Below are 15,556 nucleotides of genomic sequence, written 5' to 3' on the forward strand. Positions count from 1 at the left end.
ATTAATCAACTTGCCAATAAGGGAGCATATTTGCTGGAGACGTGCTTCACGTCTAAACAAAGACAGGTGTTTTTACAGTTTGTGTCTATTTAAACAACGCACTTTTCAGTGTTGGCCAAAACAGACCCAGCCAAGCCAGCTCTTAAAGACACAGCCAGCCCTGCTGGCGAGAGGCGTGTTGTTGTGCCTCTGTGCACAACAATGGACTCAAGACATTCTCAGTGATGCTGGCTTTGTGCGATGTTGGTGTCAGATAAACAAAACGGACAACGCTCCTGCAGATCCTATGCTATGTGCAATGTAAACACAGAAACAGAGATAACAAAGGCACATCAGCTCGTTAAAACAGCTACAGTGTGTATTGTATATTGCAGGCAGACCGTATATCAGTTCTACCCACAGGGGCTCAATGTAAATACACCTGTAAGGAGATATCACACCCAGACTTCTAAAATCTGAGACTGTCACTGGCTGTAGCTGTACGGTCACAATTCATGATATTGGCAGAGAAACTCATTCACCAAACTTCCAGTAGTAGCAGAAGTAGCATCGTGCCCCCTACCCCCCAGACATCAGTAGACTGTTTGTGTCCCCTCCCCCACACACACATTTTTCCTCTGGCAAACCATTTCCTGCTCACAACCTAGAAAAGGGCAAGACATAGAAACTGCAAACAGTAAAAAGGCTTTTAGAGACCCGTTTCTGTCTTTTCCGCTGCCTACATGACCTTGGGGAACAGTGGTAGCAATGATAATGCCACGAGTACCCAAGGGCAAGCCACGGGTAGTTGTTGGCAACAGGGAGGTCTAAATTGAGTTTTGCATTCCCATCTGTACCTAATGAAACTAACATGTCACCCATAGAGCTCAAAGCACACTAGAACACCTGCTTTGAGGACAGTGAAGCCCCAGGTACATTTTTAAGTGAATGATTGGGAAGATTACATTCGCTTTATCAGGAAAGCGTTTAACTAACCTTTACGCCCCTGGCTCCTACAATTTCTACATCATCACTCACGTACCATTTTTTAAAGAAGCTTCAACTGAACGTTCAGCGGCCAGCCTTGGGAATCCATTTTATTTTATTAAAGCAATGGTACATGAAGAGGTGATGACAAATAAATTCTACCTTAATGATATATGGCTGGCCTTCGTTTACTATGTCTTTTTGATGTTGTTGCCAGCAGTGATGTCACGAGTGTATGTCAGTGCTGTGCAAAATTACCTTGTTGTCAATGGCAACAGTTGAAGACTGGTCACCTTATAAACAAAATTGGAAATAATGTGCGTCCTAAATGAGTAGGAACACGTTGGTCGAGTGAGCAATATCTGAGAGATAAACGGGAGATGTGCTGGAAAAATAAGTCTCCTTAGAGAAGCTAATATAGGAAAGAATATTTCACCCCCATCAGTCACACTGGGGTTTATTCTAGGTTTCTAATCATGGATTTAATCAAAATGAAAAGTAAGCAACTGAAAAAGTAAAGGTTATGAAGCCAAATTAGAGCTCTGTGGCAAACAACATCAATTAACTACCTGGTCATCTCTTATAGGTCTGCGTAGTGATCACACTGTATGCAATTTAGATATTAAGCAGGGCCTTTTCAAAACAAAGTAAAACAATGATTTATTGAAAACTCTATACTTCCCTTTATTTTTTTGCCATATTCTCTCTAAACTTTAACAGGTCTAGAATGCTCTGCTCAGCAACCATAGAGCCTGCAGTTTGGAAATAGCTTGACAGATGGCAAAGAACCCTTCCTGATGAAAAAAATGTCTGGCCCCTGAATCCAATGCTTTAGAATGCATGTTGCTGAAGATTTGTCGTGATGTAATATGTATTACCGTCCCTTAATCTCTCTGAATATTTCAAAGCAAAAGCTGGCAGATGTGCACTGCTGCAAATTCACCTGAGAGCACACACGCATTTCAAATACGGACAGAACCGTGGGAATTCTGCAGTATTTGAACGTCACACGTCGGTCAATTAAAATCAAGTATAAGTTTAGGAAAAGTAAATATCACAGGATTACAGCACTGCACTATTACAATAAACAGTGCTTCCTCCATTGCAAATAAAAACAAGCAATGGCAATGCCAATAGCCCCCGGTAATCCGAGAACTTTTTATTTTTTTGGGTGGTTTTTTATATATAGCGCGAACTAGACCTGAAGGTATCAGAGCGCTTTACATGAGCACCAGTTACGTTACAGACGGACATTCATTTTTGTTAGGCACGGGGAGAGTAAGTGATTTGCCCAGAATCCAAGAATGTTGAGCAGCCTAGACTCGAACTCGGTCCCCCAGCTCCGAGGTCGACCGCCCTAGCCGTTAGGCCACATTCTCTCCCCTGTTTACGTTGTTCCTGTTAATGTTTTTTAGTTATGTTGTACAGGAGCGCAGCAGCTAAACAACCAGGTTATAAGTCAGAAAAAAGTGGTATATCGAGGCCACCGCTGGGCATGTTCCTGCACTTTTTCCATAGTGCTATAAAACGGTATAACACTTTTGTTTCAACTTTCAGCCATGCTGCATAGCAGTCTCACTGCTGTACAACATGGCAAACAGACATTGAGAAAGCCAATAGCTCTCACATATGTGAGATTTATTAGCTTTACCAATGTTTGTTTCTTTGTTTCAGCATGTGCAACAAAAGGTTAAACAGCTAATGAAATAATCCCCCACCCCCAAAAACATATGTCTTTGCAAAACTGATCACTGCATGGCCCAGAAATGTCTATAGCTAAATTGTGGCTTTGAAAATGCCCCAGGGCAAAATTGGCACTATTGCAGCGCGGAGAGCAAAACAATGATACAAAATCCTTAATCACAGCGCGAGCAGGGTAGAGGCACACAGATGCCCCAGGCTAAATTGTATAGTTGGAGAGGCCCACGGGGAAAGCAGCATTATTGTAGTGGAGAAGGGAAACAAATGAAACAAACGAGGAGAGGACAAGCAGGACGACAGGCGGGAAGGAGGAAGCAACACCCCGTGATGGGGGGAGAAGGACAGGAAGCCAGTGGAGGTTCCTCAGGTGCTGGGTGATGTGGGTACGTTTGGGCAGGTTGAGGATCAATGTGGCCGCTGAATTTTGTAGCATCTACAGCCTTCTCATGAGTTAGGTGGTAGTTCCTGCATAAAGTGCATTGCCGTAGTCCAGACGGCTGGTGATTAGGGCTTGCATGACTGTTTTTCTCTTGCTTGTGCGGAGCCATCTGAAGATTCTTCACAGCATTTGGAGAGTGTGGAGGCATACAGAGGAGACTGTTGGTCTGTCATTTCATGGGGAGTAGATTCTTCAGATATTTTGCTGAGCATAGAATTTTTTGTTTGCTTTTAAACCAGAGGAGTATAGAGTGTTTTATGGAAATCAATTACTTGAACTCCAGCAAACAGTGTTAGTGCATTTGTGTTCTTGCTTCAGATCCTATCTTTTCTTACTTTCCAGACTGCAGGTACATTGCTTGGTTTATTTTAGAATTGCAACAAATCATCAGCTGGTGCTATAAAAAGCCATTCCCGAATACACCATTTACTTCATGGAAACACGATTGTGATCTAAAAGGATCCTGACAGCACGTTGATGGTTGCAAAATGTGGTAAACATATGTTTATAAGCATGTAACTTCATAATAAAGTTTGAAGACTACCACAAGATTTCAGTTTAGATGTAATCAAAGGCCCACACGATTTAGGTCCAAAAAGGTAACCTCTGTCCAACATTATCTGCCTGCTCAGCCTTTGTCTCAACATGGCCTCTAGACTGAATCTAAATAGTGATAAATATGAGCTCTACCAATAATTGTTTTAAAAAAAAATCATTCCTCTTAAAGGATGGCAAATAACAATGTACCTTAGGCACACGGCACCAACAATCTGAATTATACATTTTTAGAGCCACATTTTATATTTTGAAAATCAAATGTATTCCCATCTTTGGAACTTTGCACACTAACAGGATTAAGAGCCAAGCACGTAGGGAGACTGATCATTGGATTCAATATTACAGTGTACTTTTGAGGTGAGTTAGGAGATGCAATACTGGCAAGATAGGTGGGTAGAAGCGGGGTGGTCAAGAGGTGAGGTTTTTGTTCTTTCCCGAAGCATGGAAATGTAATGTATGAAATGCAGGGTTAACTCATTCCAGTATCTTGGGAAGCAGTCAGAGAATCATGTTTGTCAGGATCATTCCTTTTGTGACTTCCAGATCTCCACCCTCTTGAGGAGCAACTGTAACTCTCGAAGAGCCATCAGCGATATGGAAATTGACCGCAAAATATTGCTTCTCCCTAAAAAGTACTCATTGTGTATTTGGGAACATAAAAATGCACCATGGCTCACATTTTCCAGATATGTACAGGTCCAAAGCAATTCCTAAATAAACAGTTCTTATATGGAAGGGCTGTCATTCTAAATGCACAGAAAAAATATAATGTGATCTCCTTAACATTGACTTCAAGAGGTAGCTGTGGGTAACCCAAAATTCTGAAATGGAAGTGATTCAGAAGCGACCAATCCCCAATTTTTCATACACTCAGGCAACAATAACCTCGAAGTGGTCACTAACAACGTACTCTCTGACCATGGTATGCATCTGCAGCTCTATCAACCCCTAAGCACCAATAAAGATCCTTCATTTCTAAAAAAACAAACTGTTTAAGTACATGCAAAAAAAAAAAGCAACTAAACAATATCCCAGACCACGACTGTCCAAGACTCCAAAAAATGGGAGAAAACAGTGACTATGTCCTGCATGTAATATAATTGCATTTTAAACACATGTCTATGCTCAGTGGGGGTTTTATGGCAATCAGAATTAACTGTTCAGAGAAGGAGAAAATAGTGCACAGATTTCAAAAAGTGTGTCACTGTTTGCAAGTAGGCACAGGAGTAGGCACTGTACAGAAATATTTAAAAAAAATCATGAACTTTCAGACAGTGGTCAATGAACCATGCTTTAGAGCAGGCTTCTCCAGTGAGTAGCTTGCGAGCGACTGGTAGCTCTCCAGCTACCTATAAGAAGAACTCCTGTGTCCTGTCCAGCCCACTACATTAGAAGCTTTTGCTTGACTGAATATTTATATAACACAATTGAAAAGTATGTATTAGAGATGGAAATATGTGCTTTTTCATATCTTGTAAACAGATGTCTGAATTCCCAAATCTATTTAAAGAGAATATTTGAGTGATAAATCATGTGGCGTTTCGGAGGTTCATTACTAATATTATTCAGTGCAGTGACACTATGCTGAAGTCAACTGCAGAACTGCGAAAGAAAGCTCTGCATTCGGCTGAATGTGTTCCAGTGTTTGGGAGCGTCGAGCCGAACAACAAAGCTCAAGGTCTACCGAGCAGTGGTGCTTCCAACTCTGCTTTGTGCCAGCAAGACATGGCCTGTCTTCTGGAGTCATGCATGACAGCTCAACCACTTCCACATGTGCCGCCAGTGCAAGCTTCTGAAAATCAGACAGCAAGACAAAGTGCTGGATTCTGAAGTCCGTTCCAGAGCCAGTCTGCCGTCAGTACATACACTACTGATGAAAGCCCAGACCAGATGGGCAGGGAATGCCAGATAAGCGCATCCCAAAACAGCTCTTCTACAGTGGACTGACTCAGGGAAAGCACTCCCGAGGAGGACAAAAGAAGAAACACAATGGCACGCTGAAGATCTCCCTGAAGTCCCTCGAGATCAAAACGGCCACCTGGGAAACCCTCACACTGAACCGGTTAGGGTGGCACAGCCTCATTCACAAAGGTTGCCAAGCCGCCAAGGCAAGGCGTACTGCTGAAGCTCAAAGAAAGCGTGAGCTTCGCAAGTCCAGAGCTGCCTGCACATCGCCAACAGTGTCATCACAGGTCTCCCTGACATGTGACAGGACGTGCCACGCCTGAATCGAACTACTCATCATCTTGGATGCACAGAGCAGAGTCAACCAATCAATGAGATGTTGAGGTCTTCATCGACAACGATGGACGATCATCACCGACATTATTTCCTTGGTGTAAGGGGAATTCAAGCAATGGCCGTTCTGCACAAGCCCCATGAAGGCATACAACATGGCAACGCCTTTGTTCACCCAACTGCTGGCAACCCTGCCTGATGCACTGGGGAGCCACTAAGGTAATCTACTCTGATGTGGTTAATATGGCAACATTAATGATAGTAGAAGCTCAGAATGATTTTCATAGCTCATAAGTAACTCTTACAACAGAAAAGGTTGGAAACCTCTTCTTCAGAGCTTTCACACGGATTTGTTTACATCCAATATTATCTTGTAGCTCTTCCAATTTACAGACCTTACTGGAGATTAAAAGGCATGATTTATAAGTGGCAGATTCTTGTCTTTAATCTCATTTCATACTTTCCTCAAACAAGAGGCAGCTCAACGATAAAACAAATGTGGCATTCAGCATGTTTGGCACGGCGCATACATTTGAAAAAAATGTTTTCCAACTATGTACATGTTAAAAAAGAAAAACGACAAATATTGTAAATTTTTCATATAAGTATTTAAGAGTGTAAGTCCCTTTCAAGTATTCAATCATAACTATGACAAAGATTAATTTACAGTGAAATGCTCAAAGTATATAAAACACAAACACTGGGTACCAACCATCAAGATCTACATTGATTGATAAACAAATGGCCCGGCACGGTAATGTCTGGATTCTTGTCATTCGCCACATTGCTAATGCACTATGAAACCCCCAGTCTCTGGGGCTTCATCATTCAATAAATTCAATTATGCTGAAGAGAGAGCATATTTATCTGTGTCTTTCCTATATATACATGCTCTCCCTGGAGCCTGGCCACATTGCCTGCACTGGCTTGGCCATTTATCTACGGGACAGTGACCACATTGTATTGATGACAATAAGTAGGTTTGTATAACCAGAACTAGATGAGACTGAAAGGTAGAGCGCTGCTAAGCAAATGAGAGAATGATGGAGATGTGGTATCTAAATGAACATCTTGTAGTGTTAGGACTGAAACATCCAAGCATATACGACTACCATTAATTATCTCCAGAGGGAACGGTGAAAGGCTAGGCAGCTGAATAAGGACCATTAGTAATGGATGCACAATTCTCCCTTTTTTTTTAAATCACTTTTTCCAATGTTTTACAGCAATGTCATCTGTTGATGCAGAATCAGAGTGCATTTATGTATATGGTATTTGTAAAGTGCAAAACCAGCCGAAAGGCAGTGGAGCAACGTAATGGGTCAAATGCAAAGATACAAGTCCACAAACTAGCTAGCCCTCCTGTTACATATTGACTGTATGTCACTTCAGTGGCAAGCAACATAAGGGACTGATTTATCATTTTACAGACATTGTACTCCAGCGTAAATGTGACAGACTCCCCTCTTTAGGGTCAGGCGGACCATCAGATTTCCATCGACAGAACACCCATCGGCTCTGTGGATAGTAAGCTTTCACCGGCCCATCGGAGGAAGGGCATTATACTGCCTGCACTATTTAGGGTGGACTGTGAGATGTTCTTTTTCTTCTGCCAATCACCATCAGGTAAGGGGCTGAAAAAAACAAATATTGACCCCCATAGCCAGGGAAACACTCCCCAAGTTTGGGTGTCATTAGGGATTTGTTTTTCAATAAATAAAACTCCCACTTTGTTTATTTTTTGAAAGCAAATAGTTTGTTAAAGTTTGGTGGATGGCCATCAAAACCGATGGTGGCTGTCTCGTAAACCTTTTGTACTTTAACAGGAACCATGATGACGGCTATCATTGATCTCTAAATTTTTGGACGGTAATACATCATGGTGGCAGACCTAATGTCCTTCGCCAGCTTCATGGATGAGTACCATCAGCTAACCTCTAGATCTTGCCAATAGTTCTCTATTCTGTCTACTCAAAAATACTGTTTTCTCTGTGTCACTTGCTTTCCCAATTTTCTTTGCATGTCAGGGCCCAACCATCATTCTCAGACAAGGGCCTCAATCTGGCTTAATCATCAAAGCAACACAATTAGTTAGCATTGGCCACAGTTCCTTGGTTGCGTATGAGCCAAGCTGTTCCACGAGCAATAAACACATCAGTGCTTTTGTGAGGGAGGCTTGGGCTTTCTGCAGTGGGCAACTAATTGAGAGTAGTTGGGCCAAAGATTTAAGAATAGATGTAATTTACTATGGACTGCCGCATGTGCTAACAACCCTATGCAAGAAGGTATTCCTATATTGATACCACAGTCAGCTATCTGATATTCAGCTCTCACTTCTGAGTAGGATAAGACCCACAAATACTGCTATTAAAGGCGACCAAATATGACTATGTCTTTTTTTACATCAGCTTATAGATTCTGGTACAATGACATTACGTTTTCATCAAGCCCATAACACACAAATATCATATCAGGCAATTAAAAAAATAATCAAGTCATTAAGATCCCACATTACTGGCTAAAAAAACAAATTGGACTCAATGTCGTAGAGAAAATCTGGTTCAAATTCCACAAATTATCAAATTGTGTGATTCCCAGGCAAATCAGTTCCCTTTAGCAAATAAAAATAAAACTGTAGCACCAGTATTGAGCACAGGATTAAAAACAACAAGCTTTAATAAACCAATACGTCTGGTTTGCATTTTGATCCTGAGAAAAATGTTAAAATAGAGTTTGCTTAAGCAAAATAAAACTTTGCTTTCTATATACCATACATGTATATATATTAATATAGCCACTACACTGGAACTTTAGACGCGACGACTATTCGCCTTTCACTCGGGAGTGGAGGTCTCCCGATCCCACGGACTGACACGTCCGTTTTATTTGTGTTTTCAGATTACTTCTGAAACACCTAGGAAGGACGACCCTTTCCTTCCTACCTGTCCCCATTGTCTGATGAACCCGTGTCCGTACCGGGTTGGAATTATCACCGGTACTGCGCCCTGAAGAGTCACAATTGTACCGCGTTGTGACGAAACACATGTCGGCTGACTTTTCAATTCTGTATTTGATTTGGTTTGATATATAAATATCTTCAGAAAGATTCTCCTGATGTCAACCTTCATTTTTCTTTTTGCACAAAGAACACTTGATTATCGGTTTCTACACTGGAACCATCAAACTAAAAACGTGTACACAGGACTTTGTTCAAATGAAAATGTAAAATGTGATGGTAGAGTGTACTTCTGGAATGTAAAATAGTCCCACGTGTACAGCAATGTAAGCCATCGATAGAACATGTAATAATGCAATAAAATCAATTACATGAAGTGAGAGAAGTCCACTATATGTATATTTTAAACAGATCTCTTTGCCCAGTCCTACTTCACGAACAGTCAAGCCACAACTAAAAATAAAGATTTTGACATTTATCCCAGCACTGCATCCCTGTCCCCATCAGATACAAACTGAAGTATCACTATCACTTTCAGAATTCGAGATTTTTGTGGCAATATTAAAAGTAGCCTTCACTTTATGAACCAAACAGGGAACTGCAAGTCTATTAAAAGCAATTTTTAACGGAAACCTTGCAGAGGTTCCCATTAATGCACATAATACAAATATGCATTCCAGTGAACAAAGTACACGTCAATAATGGCATGACATAGACAAGCGGTCATGATAATCTACACACAAGAGAAAGTTATGATACGTTAGTTTGATCAAACGTAGATAAGTAAAATCAACTGCAAAATTGGTTACAGCTGTCGAAGCAGTCCCTGAACCATCTTTCCAGGGTGCGAAGGACAACTTGGTCTCCTTTTTAAAGGCATCCATGCAGAGCGTCCTTCCCCACCTGGCTCTGCTAATGCAAACATACTTCTTGTCATCAATACGCAGTGATGACGCTCCCTGGGATACAGGGCCAGTGCAGTCAGTGTGGCCCGCCGCCAGGGCCAGTACACATACAAGAATGACAGCAGATTATGCGCATGCCTCAGCACAAGTGAATTACTGATCGATGAAGCCCCAGACACTGAGGGCATTAAGGCACATTATCAATATGGTAAATGAAAATAATCCAGAGGCGCATAATTTTGTATGCGCCCAGCCGTGCCACCAGGAAGCATGCACAGCATATGCAACCAAGTTTGTAAACTTTACTGACACTTTTTCTAGCATTCATTAAATACATTTGATCTCAAGCATTGCGTCACATGGAGTGATTAACATATATTTTAGTGGTTAGACGTGTTCGAGGCTGCTCCTTTCCCCATTAGGCTAGGAAGGTTGGGGGAGTGCCTTTATATGTTAACATCATATGCCTTCACGAAACAGATCAGACCACTGTGGCTCTAACTTTCCCCAAACGCCAGGCGGTCTCTAGACCCGCTCTATCATGCCTTCATACCTTTCGATTATTTAGATGGGGGTTCCAGCCTACTACCAGACTGAGAAGGGTTTGGCAAAGGCAGGAGTGTTCCATGCTTCACTTAAAATGCAAAAGCAGCATATTTGGCTGAATTGAACCTAAGGAATAAATATGTTGCCGACCAGAGGTCTCGATAGAAGCCTGCTGCTAAATACAAACAAAAGGTTTGCATTGAGAGATGAATCTGTGCCTTAAACAATACATAAAATAAGCTATGTCCAAGAAGCGCTGTTCTTAAATTCTCCTAAAACCAAAATGGATTGTCCGGATTATGTTTGTTGTCGATAACTAACAGGCTAGAACATATTTCCTTAGCCAAAGGGTTGTTGCTCATCCTTGAAAAAGACACAACTAGTGAGCTGCTATTGAGTTGAAACTAGCCTTTGAGTACAGTGCAGCATGACGAAGAATGTAACAACACAGTACAGCCATCATACCTTACTTATAAGTGTTAAAAGATATTATTGGATCTGCAAAGGTGGGGCCTCTTCGATGTAATGGATTCGGACCAACGACTGCATGCTTTCCAAACTCACCTACTTCTGACTTGGGAAAACAGCACAATGAAAGCTAGAAGTGCTGGAATCAACGAGAACAAGACAAAAATAACAAACAGAAGAAGCGCATGTAACAGATCAAGATACCAGGAACTGAGAATATTCTTGCGTCGCGGAGGCAAAGGCACCCTCTGCACAGGGGCAATAAACTGGGCCAAATTCATAAAGAGTTTTCAGTCAGAAGGGGCGACTTAGTGTTGGCTTTCACCTGAATTTCCTGGAGTAACATCTGCTCATGGGAGACATCTGGGTGAATCTGGTCTGTGTGACTATCAGTTAGTTATTTCTTGCTATCCCACCTGTTTCACTGAAAGCGACCGGCTCTCTTCCTGTCATTTTGTCTCCACCTCTAAAACAGTAGGACATCTCCTTCATGTGTAAAACCAAAATGACAGGTGGCAGGGTACTGATTGAGCAATTTGATGTACCTTAATGTATTAGCACAATTAAGTCATGTATGAGACTGCTCACAGGGGCATTGAACAACGACCACCCAACGTTGTTAAAAGAGTGCAGACTAAGCCTACACGCATATGACTTACAAAACAAAATCAATGTCCTGCGCATTACTCATATATTAACGTAAAAAATAAATCCACACAGTGGTCTTCTCCAATTGTTCTTCTTGATTTATTATGCCAAGTCTTGTCAGACGAGAACTTCAATTTTCAGTAGTTTCCAATTTCTTTTTTCAACAATTGATAGCCACAAAGCCAGGTGAATACTTCAGTTTTCAATTTCTTTTTTCAACAAATGATAGCCACAAAGCCTTGTTGAAATTGAAAACTACTGAAAATTGAAGTACTCGTCTGACAAGACTTGGCATAATAAATCAAGAAGAACAATTGGAGAAGACCACTGTGTAGATTTATTTTTTACATTAATATTTGAGTAATGCTCGGGACATTGATTTTGTTTTGTAGGTCCTTTGTATGTAGCCTCTATGGTGAAGGCACTCTAGGCCTGGGCGGAGTTTTTAATACACCGAAGTGTAGTAATTTTGGTAATTTCGTATTACTCTTTTGATGCCACATGACCAGAAATTAGGCAACACATGTAATTATGAGTAAGTTGCGCAAAAGTCCTACTGCTGGAGCACAGGAAGAACAAACTTAGCGAGTGCCTGCTGCTGTTCATGTTCTGTTGCATTTAGTGCTATTGTCTAAGCACAAAATGCATCATCGGGTCCATTTTGAGGCGAGGGTGCATTTTGCACCAAGAAAATTGCGGTAAATGCTGGGTTACGCCTCTTCTGCAATCTTGCATAATTTTGCTGTAATTTAGCATAATCATGCTACAGCAAATTGTGCACGTTATGCCCTGGAGGCAGAGACTATCTTTCTCAAGTCTCCATGCCTGGAGTAGACCGGCCACTTGAATAAGTCAAAAACCAGGAGGACTGTTCAGAACTCCTAGGCAGTGGCTTTCCCCAGTGCATCCCCTCTAAACATGCTTCTGCTGAAAAATTACTGATATTGATGTGTTTCAAAAACTAATTTTTAGGACTGTCCTATTTTAGATGAAACAGTTCATGGGCTACTGTGGAGTACTCAACCCCCAGCAACCACGAAGTGGTTCAACCTGAATCTTAACAGATATATTAGTAGAAACTTGATACTGATTCAATTTTTATAATTTTGGTAGCACTACTTCATTTAAGTCAATTTGTTAATCACTTGCCCCTTTTTTACCAGGCCTATCCGCGGCCTGACCTTGAGGGGAAGTCTCTGATACAGAGCGGTGGGGGTGTACAGGTGTGGCTGTAGCTGTGCAGCCCCTCCCCAAAACACTTATGGTAGAAAGCAGTCTTAGGACTCATGAATAAACTTGCCCCGTCCTGCACTGGGGCGTTCGGGATTCACAAAAGCCACTACGTAGGTTCCAGACATCAAGCACAAGCCTGTCTGCACTCTCTGTGCGATCTTTTAAGCCACTCATTTTTAACACAAGAGCTTCAGCCTTCCTTGGAAGTACATTGAGCCTGAAGGAGCACAAAATGGAAGACATCATCTAATGAATTATGTCACCTAATTTTAACACCAAGAGAATGTATTCAGGGCTTTTCGTATGTGAAGTAATAAACCATAGTCAGAGCTAATAACATTGTGAGTTAATATAACCATGCAGCAGTGATTGGCTCACACACAGCAACACGGTGTCATTAACCTACGCACAAGCTTCACACTGCATTCAGGGAGCATGCCCTGGGGTACATGCTCCGGGTCTGCCAGCGATTGTAATCTTGTGGAAACAGCAGCCACCCCAGTGACCTTGAGCACGCCAATTGAAGGCGGGGGGGGGGGGGGGGGGGGGCACATGGAGAAAGAGGAGTGGTACAAGGTGGAGGGCATGGTTCCAAAGGAAACTGTATTAGTCCGGGTTGAAACAAGATGAGGCCTGCCTATGCGGAAGAAGTATTAAGGGCACAGCCAACTGAATGGCACCCATCAGAGAAAGAGGGATACATGTCTCCAAGCACAGGTACAGGCACTCATTCAGGGGTCCGTGTAGTGAAGGCACAGGCCATGAGTAGAGCAAATAAGCTCAGCAACACCGTTGAGAGGATTCCTGCTCGTGACAACCTGAGTGGAGGCACAGAAACAGGACACATACTCTATTACAGCATCAGCCCGACAGCAAGTCGCATGCTTCCTGACACTGGCTGCGTAAAGGCTGCAGTGCTCCCTTAACCCACCCCATAAACAAAGGAGAAGGAGGGCAGACAAAGACATTTTTCCCGAGCCCAACAGGGAGTGAACTTCCTCAGAGCATTTTATGGCCTGGAGAGGAGAACTGGATGGGCATCTGAGATGCAGGTAAGTGAAAGTGTCACTAGGTTTTGAATACCAGTTTATCTGCAGGGATGGTTAGGGAGGATACTGTCAGGCGGGGGAGCCTCCAAGTGGCACAAATAAACTGCAACCCAGGACAAGAGGCCAGGCACGACAAGCTACCCAGCCACAACAAATGGAGCTGAAGCATTTGCTGCACAATTCTGAGCCATACTGCAGAGGTCCCCTTCAACCAACACAGAGGACCATATCTATGGTGAGTGGGCTCGACCCACTGCTGTGGGTGCAGGGCTTGGACTCGTGTTGCTTGGCCACAGAAGTAACAAATACTCGAAGGTGTGTTGGACTGAGTTCACAGGAGGCTGAAGAGCATGCAGAGGGACAAAAAGTAGCCTGATTAAAATAGAGAAATAGAAAATTACATATGGAAACCGCTCCATCCTGCACTCCCATTAATGCCCACTATGAACTTGGTGGACCATGCTGTGGCCACAAAATGACAATATGGCAGAAAAGAGCATGGATACACTAGGTGCCATACTAGCAGTTACAATGAATACTAAGAAAAAGCTAGAACATAAAATACATAATGTGGTGATCTATGTCAGCGTGCTCAGGGATAACCAGAAGATGAGGTCTGGCTGGGCTGGCAAAGCTGAGGCCATACTGACGGTTCTACAGCTGCCAACTGACAAACTTCGCAAGTAAGTGATAGACCTGATGGAACAGGTCCAGTACCTTGAGTACAGGGCCAAAGATTCAAAAGACCGTACTGAGAAAATGTCAGAGTAATTGGGCTACCAAGAGGGAAGCGGAAGGAACTAGCATGGTCGCTGATCAGATTGGATGGAATGCGCAACAGTTGTGTCGTGTACACTGACAACATTCTAACGCTTGAAAGAGTGCACAGGGTGACGACAAAACCACCACTGCCCGAAGTCCCGCTAAGGACAGTTGCGGCAAGACTGTTGAAATTCCTGGCTTCCGATGTTGAAAACAGTAGGGTAATGGTTTTCCTAGTTTAAACAGAAGCCATACACCATCATCTAAAGTAGTGCTTCCCAAACTTTTTAGAAGCGCAACCCAATTTTTAGAACAACAGTCCCAGGACATTGGAGTACTTTAAGTGGGCGCCAGAATATATTTACAAGGTCAATGCAGCAAGTTTAACAACTATTTTTGGGACAACACGGGCAAGATGTCCTCCACCCTCTATTTATGGGGGGCATTCAAAGAGTGGTTGGAGTAAGACTGGTGCTTACCGGAGAGACAAGCAGGAAGATAATAGAAGGGAAACAAGAGAAAAAGAGCTTGTTTGACCACTCCGTACAGGAAGAACTGGTGGAAAACAGGGAAAAGGCAGCATAATTCACAGAACAGTTTAGATGCCTCGACTATAGGACATACAAGGGCATATTGCAATATGAGTGCAATAATGCAGGGTGCCTGTTGGTGTGGCTATTCAACCCTGAAGCAAGAGGAAACCCCATCACAAGTATCTATACATCGATGTGAAGGGTCAAGGTCTCCTGAAATAACCGTGCCAAAGTACAGTTTGAGCCACTCACACCCAACTTAATCAAAGTGCCAAGGATCAGGGTCTCGGAGGGGGCAATACACCTGGTGCTCAAAGGAATGGCCAGAAAGAAGATGCCTGGCACTGATGGCCTACCAGCTGAGTTTTATGTATAATACATGGATATTTTAGTTCTGAAATGCGACAAATTATATGACACAGCACTCTGTGAATGTTTATCACCACCACACACTCAGGGAGCCCTTGCTGGTGTAGCTGAAAAAGCCTCGGAGAGATGCAAGAGAAATCATAATGTACAGACCCCTAACAATCTTCAACTTCAATTACAAAGTC

At 42.5% G+C, this 15,556-nt stretch overlaps 1 protein-coding gene across 3 annotated transcripts in view; it reads right to left on the reverse strand.

Annotated features, from left to right (window-relative positions):
• PRKCA (protein kinase C alpha) overlaps window positions 1-15,556 on the reverse strand; it is a 1,238,880-nt gene that overhangs the window by 907,630 nt on the left and 315,694 nt on the right. The gene's annotated exons all lie outside the window — the stretch shown is intronic.

Source organism: Triturus cristatus, chromosome 7 (assembly GCF_964204655.1).
Source record: "Triturus cristatus chromosome 7, aTriCri1.1, whole genome shotgun sequence".
NCBI classification, from domain to species: Eukaryota; Metazoa; Chordata; class Amphibia; order Caudata; family Salamandridae; genus Triturus; species Triturus cristatus.